Source organism: Phaethon lepturus, unplaced genomic scaffold (genome assembly GCF_000687285.1).
Source record: "Phaethon lepturus isolate BGI_N335 unplaced genomic scaffold, ASM68728v1 scaffold11649, whole genome shotgun sequence".
Classification (NCBI taxonomy): Eukaryota; Metazoa; Chordata; class Aves; order Phaethontiformes; family Phaethontidae; genus Phaethon; species Phaethon lepturus.
Window position 1 is genome coordinate 100,363 of NW_010564189.1, and position 7,310 is coordinate 107,672.

Sequence of the window (7,310 nt, forward strand, 5' to 3'; positions counted from 1 at the left end):
AAAGAGAGAAGGGAAGGGAAAAAAGGGAAAGAAAAGGGAAGAAAAAAGGGGAAAAAAGTAAATATAGAACTTCCAATATTTAGAATTTTGGGGAAATTTCGTTGTTTTAAATAAATCTCTAATGGCTTGGAAGTTGAACAAGCCCTCATCTTTTGAATACTTGTGATAGTGGATTGGGGCCTTAAGTGGTACAACTAATTCTAAATTCCTTTTAAACTGAAAATGCTATCTGGATTTTCATTAGAAAGCAAATGTAGAATTGAATTATCTATAAACAGTTATATATGGTCTATATTTAGTTAAAAGTACTATGCTGGAGTAATAAATAATTTGACTTTACAGAGAAAAAATTTAACATGCGAATATTTTATGAACATTAGATAAATAATGTCAAATCACAAGGAAGTGATTTGAAGCTGGGACTATTTAAGAGTCTAGATTTCTGTAGCAGAGGATCGATCTAGACTGCTTTTTGTAGTGATATTGTTCTCCTCTAACACAGCTCTTTTCTTCTTCTTTGGAGGTGTTCTCTGTTTCACCCACAGGCATTTAAATGTGCCTCAAAGTGCACAAATGTTAAAGCCTTAGAAGTACCTATTTTGCTTTAAGAAACTTTTAATGAGCCTTAAGAACATCTATTTTGCAAGCAAATAGTGCTATTTGTCCTTCTGGTACTAGAAATACAAGAGGTGATGTGTGTTCTTCATTACCACTGTATTTTGTCCCTGGTGTCTCTTCCCTTTCCTGCTGACAGCATAATCACACAGCCCACAAAAGAAAAAAAAAGTTGGAATTCATCATCTCAGGAATGGGATGGGATAAATCCTCTCTCCAAGTCGTTCTGCAGACTTTCAAGAGGCCTACGTGCACTTGGAGTCATGCTCTGGCCTGTGACCTCAGTGTTACAGTGGTGAGCACCCTAAGCAGCATAAAATATTCAACTCTTCTTCAAGGAAAAAGCACATTCAAACTCTTCAACTTTTCAACATTGCCTTTGTACTATCATATAATGAAAAGACCTTTTTTTCCCTCTGGTCACAAAAAGTCTTTATTTTTTTCATAATTAATATTGTCCCTTAGTAGTTGAGACCCTTTCTTACCCATGTCTCACGTTCTCTTTGCCTCCTCAGTGAATCTGCTTGAACTGCGTGATAAACAATATCTTGAAGAAACTCCATATTAAGTCAAATTGAAAATTAAATAAATTTAATCTGATGTTTAAATAAGAAGATCAAAAAGGAAAACAGGTGCTGCCTTTGAGGCCTTCCTGGGATGCTTCTCATCCTCCTCTCCCATTGACCTGTGAACTCTGGGCCTCAGATGTCAGGGCAAGCTCTGAGGGTAGTACTTCAAGTGCTCATAATGTAGGACAAATTTTTATTGACTCAAGTAATGTATGCAGTTCAGTTTCCTTCAAGGATTGCCCATATGAGAAAGAGTTTATATGAAAGGCCCAAAAAGATACAGCAGAGGTCCACAATTTGGTGCTGAATGTTCTCAATGGAAAATATAACTAACAGGCAACAATATTCTTTTATCCTGATCCAAACAGAGGCACACCACTCTGCAAGCCTTTCATGGCTAAAACTGCAAATCCACTTTCATGGACAGTGACCCAAATGATTTAAACTACGTAATTTCTATTATTCCTGCTAACAGTATGCGTGAGCAGTGTAGAAATCCACAAAAGCATGAGGTTGAGGACTACTGTAAAGTTTTAGTTTGGGACTGAAGCTGCAGCTTAGCTCTCAGTGTTAAAAAGTGATTTACGTATTGCATGGGCTCAGTCTAGACTGACAAATTACTGTAATGAGAATTTGCACAATTTAAAATGCTGAGCAAATGTCTCTATTTTACCCGTGTATGTGAGTAGCACTGATGTCAAGGGAATTGTGCACGTGTATCTGAAAACTGGACAACTGACTGCTTATGAAGCCAGACTGATCAAGCACAAAATGGACAAAGAAAAGCCCTGAAAAGCAGGTGTACGCAAACTAGATTGCATTTGGACATCTTTTTGTCTGGTAATTTCAAGTATATGTCATTTTGTTTTTAAAATTAGATCCAGTTTTCATACAAATACTGCTTCCTAATGAAAAAGGGAACTCAAGCCTTAAGTTAGATACAAAAGAAACCTGGCTTGCATTTTTTCCCCCAAGGTTTTTCCAGTTGTGCCTTTCTTTTTTTCACACTCTTACTGTATTTGTTTCTGTTTGTCTGCTCTCCTGTCTTTTCTGCGCTTTTTCATCAGTCTTCCCTAAGAACATTGTAACACAAAAACCTTCACATTTGAATCGTATTTTCAAACTATGATTTCAAACTATGATTTATGATTTCATAAACTACTACTGTTTATGAAAACCAGTACTAAACCAGTTTAGTTTTCAACAGAAAAGTAAACTGAACTTTTTTTCCCAGTGTTTTAGATTATGATTTAGATTGCATTATCCAATAGCTGTTATGGTATTGTGAAAATTTTTAACAAACCATCTTAATGTTGTATTTATGTGCAAATATACCCAGACTGCTTATTCTTAGCAGCTGTTGATAAGAAACATTCCTTCAGTACCACAGCAAGACCTGCTGTAAAATCTCTGAAGAATGCACAGGAATAGCAAACCAGCACAGAGCGCACAGCTCTCCTTTGTCTTTAATAGTCTGTCACATACAAAACCTAGCTAACTCCTGAATTGACTATAAATGATTTCTGATATGTAAAGATCATTCTGCTCAACTACAGGAACTAACACACTTCCTATTGCTGTTTAATTTTGTTAGCCCTTTGTGAAAGAAAAAAGACAGGCAGAAATATCCTGACCTTAGGAACCTTCAGGAGGTGTAGTGGAGGGATAAGAGCAGTGTTAAGTTTATGGAGTTGTTCCATTAACATTTGCTGATTTTTTTTCCACTCTCTTCACAAACGTAAATCTCATGACCAAAACAAAACTACTGATAAAGTAAACAGTGTCTTTAGCATGATTTGTATAGTGTTCTATTGTCGTAAACTAAAGAGCTACTCTGTTCCCTTGTCAATTGTTGACATATTAGTTTGTAAAACTTCAGATGGGCTTCTGATTACTGCTTAACGTTGCAGTATATTGGGCCAAACATTTGCTACTGACAGTCAAATACTTCTCTGAGAGAGAGAAAGAGAGCAGGGGAGATAGTGAGGGCTCCAGGGGGAGAGCTATGCCCTTCTAGCAGGACTGTTTCTGCAGCTGTTGTGTACATTAATCCAGAGAGCAGATCTCCCAGCACTAAATATAGCCAGTGGGGTCATTTTACATGACAAAATAAATAAATAAATAAATAGAAAGTATTTAACTATGGGGTCACGTTAAATTAGGTTTGATTTTGCTTAAGAAGGAAATTCAAATTATGGCATCTTGGTTTAAGAGTGAATATCGGAATGTAAATATTTCTGAACGTGGAGGGAAAATAAGCAGAAAGAAGAATACAGTCCCGGCAAGGAACTTTTCAGGTCGTTACAATCTTCTGTTGACTCTTTGGAGGAGTCAGACTGGCTCCGAGGGATTTTGAGAAGCCCACCAATGCTATTCAAGCCCTTTATAGTGCTGCAGAACACTGTTTCTCTTTCACTGCAATACACATGCCTCAGCATAATTTAACCCAGTCAGTTTAAAAATTATTTGTTCCCTGTATATGTCTTATCAGCAATAATTAGTATTCAAATATACATGCTCATCAAACCCTTCTGCACCTGTGCTGCAAAATCAAAATGTAGACCGATCTAAAGTTGAGGGATTACCTTTTTAAATTCCTCCAGATGTTGCTGCCCAAACCCGGCAGTTAGTAGTGATGACAATTATCCAGAAGTGTGAGATTAAAGTTAAGGAAGCGAGGGAATTCTTCGAGTCCTCGGGAACAGAAACAGCTAGGAGTCCATACAGTGAAGGAAGTTAACCTTCGTTATTATGAGGATGGCTGTAAGAAGCTGGACAACCTGTCACCACCGGAGCAATAGCATTTGTCAGTTTGCAGGTCCCAAGTTATTTTGAGCAGCATAAACCATGTGCCCGCGGAGCATTCCACCTCATTGGACAGGGAATCCACTGCTCTGACAGCACCTATGGGCACCGAGTGCTTCTCCTCACTCATGAAACGTCCCCTATAGATGCTTATGCGGGTTTTGCTGATTCATCCAAGGCGCACCGAAGCGGCATAGTATTACTCTTGTCAGCTGGTTTAGACTTCAGCCTTTTAAAATTACTAGTTATTGCTATTGTCTTTATGTTTTGATCAGAACTTGAAGATTACAGTCACTGGGAAACCCATCAGCCGGTAACAATGTAAAAGTTTTGCAACTCCAAAGGCAAACTCAGCAAATGCGTGTGATTTAATAGTAGAGTATTCCTGACTTCTTTGAAGCATTCGATTTAATAAACACAGTGCAAAAATGCAAAAATCCTTAAGGATGGCCTGTGACTACAAATCCTCAAAAAGCTAGAACTTCTAAACTTGTTATTGAATGCACAGAAATAAACCGTTGGGGGAAGAGTCATTAAAAGAGGCAAGTGAAACTTAGCTGTAAATAAAACTGAGATATAAACATAAGTGGAAAAATTTTAAAATATTTGAAGCAATACACAGAGAAAGCCTGTTAGTATATAGAATTTCATTTTGTAAAACTGAGCTACTGGTTAAAACCTTGAGTGACTAAAACCTACCATATCACTTGGAAAATGTAGATACTAGATTTTCTTTTCTACTCATCCTATACACCAGCAACAGCAAATAATCTGTAATTCTAAACAGTTCAGCTTACCAAAAATGCTGCTTGATTGTTGATATATTATTTTCTTAAAAATGCTCATCACAATTCCGTTTTTAAAAGGTTACTAAAATGTTATGCATTTATTGTGGGGAATTGATATATAGCCCTTTCCACAGCGAATGATGTAATCAGCTGGCTTTTTGACCTCCTAATTATCTCAAAATATTATTGAGTGAGCACCTTTCCTAGAAAAGAAGTTCTCCTGTAGGATGTAGTTCTTCAGAAAGACATTTTATGAGCCATAACAGTATGAAAAATCAGAGGCAAAGGCGACTCTCTTATGAAAAAGTTCCCGACGCATTGGAGGTAGTTTTCTTTTGTTTCTCTTTTTGTAAAATATCGTTGTCAGAATAGCTTGTGAACATTAGTTTGTGGTGTGGTTTCTTCAGTGATATGGAAAAGTTGTATAGTGAAATCAGCCCTTCTTTTGGGGACAGGTTAAGCATTTTATGGGTTGGGTGATGTCTAATGTAACTTTATACCTTGAATAGAGATCTAATGTATTCTTTATAATACCTGTAACAGTACATGTCAGCCATACAGTGCTGACAGGAACTGCATGTTGATACTGTACTGCACACTACCGTGGCTGGGACATTACAATATCTGTAGATCTGTAGGCTACAAAGACTGAAGCCTGAAAGTAAAGTCTGATGTGTCTGATAAAATACCTGCAAATCTGTGCACTTCTGCTGAGATGCAATTACTATAAAATGTGCATGGAGTCTTGCTGAGCTGTGAACTGCTGTTTGTGCATGATATGCAAAATTAAGCAATCCAAAATGACTATTCAATCTGATCCAAAAAAATATATGAAAATTTTCCACTTTAAGAAGAGTTCCATCTAAGATGCTAAAATGGGAAAATCATTGAATAACCTGTGCAACAAATGAGCTAAGGGTTATGCTGAAACTACGGCATTGAGAAACCATAAAAGTTATGAGCCTTTACTGTGCCAAACAGACTGACCATTGTAACAGCAGGTGGTACAAGGACAAAACTTCCAGGAACCACAAGAAGATAGAGCATACACAGTAAATGTGCCAGGTCTTGCAGAGCTGTCATCTTGATAGAGCAACATCAGAGAATTTCCGATTCACTAGTTTGCAAGTAACAGCATAAAGCCCATGAAAATACTGTTGTTGTTCTGTCTACTTTTTTAGAAGATGGTGAATTGAGGCTTTTGACTCCTGAGCACTAAAAAACCCTTCAAGATATCATGACTTACACCCTTTTGTCCTTTTGTTATTGCTGGCCAGCAGAAGGGAACATTTGCCTCTCTAGGATAAAGCTTAGTGTCCTAGAATAAATTACATGAGCACTAATTCTCTCCAGATTTTGTCTGTCAAAGCCCAAAGTACCTTTACAAGCAGAAGGAGTGAGTTTTAAAATGGAACTTTGTACATGACTGGTTGGCTGTTATTGCACAGTAGGATTATTAGACTGTAATTCTAAACTTCCAGGTGTTATCGCAAATGGAAAATTCTTGGTTTTCTATATATTAGGATGAAATTAATACAGTCCTATTAATAGCCTGTATTGAAGCATGAACTGAGAAATGAGACGGGTTACACATTATTCGGTACAGAACAATTATCAGACATCTGTGTGGACTGCCCAAAATTATATGAGGAGTCTGCACTGTCTTTTGGGGGTCATCTGAAGGCATCCCTTAATACCACACACATTGTCCAGCCTGACAGTAAGCCTGTGAATACGGCTGGGGTTGGAAGAAGCCGTCTAAAGTACAGTATTGGAGAGTTTTAGAGCTGTAGAGCATAAAAAAGAAAAGGCACCTGAAGATTTGAAGAAGTCATTATTCTTTACAGCATTGATCTACCACCTTTTTTTTTTTTTGACACAGCTCAGAAAAGAGGCTGGGCTTAGCTTACTATCCCAGAGTAACTAAGGCAGATGGGCACTTCTCTGAGGCATAGGCTTGCCATAGTTGCAGTTATTTCAAGGTTACAATTAAGCCCATAGTACATACATGTACCTAGCATATAGCATATATTTGCTTAATTAGTTTGTAATAAGAAATTCTTCAATTCAAGCTACCTCAAGCTTACAGTTACACATGTACAAAAGTTTATTTTGGCTTTAGAGGTTAGTGCTGGAAATAGTGCTGACAGCTGCAAGTTGGCAGTAAGCTTTGGGACATATATTACAGGGCATCCTGATTAGTTAGATACTTATCAGAGAAGCTAGTGATGAAAAACAGCTGAACAAACCACAAAATTGTTGTCTGAGCAGGAATACCTCTTTAGAACAAAAGGCATAAAACAGTGCTGCTGACGTTTAGTTGGGCTGGAAGCAGGGAGAGGATGGAGGCAGAACCAGAAGACTGAGCGCCAGCCGAGTGGCCGTACACATGGAGCCAGACAGAGCCTCAGGCAGTCCAAGAAAGAAAAAAAAACCTGCACCAAGATGAACATTAGCAGTGCAACTCACAGGAAAGAAGGCATCGGTTCAACAAAGAAAATCTTGCTGGCAACATGTTTTAACAGCTGGTTTG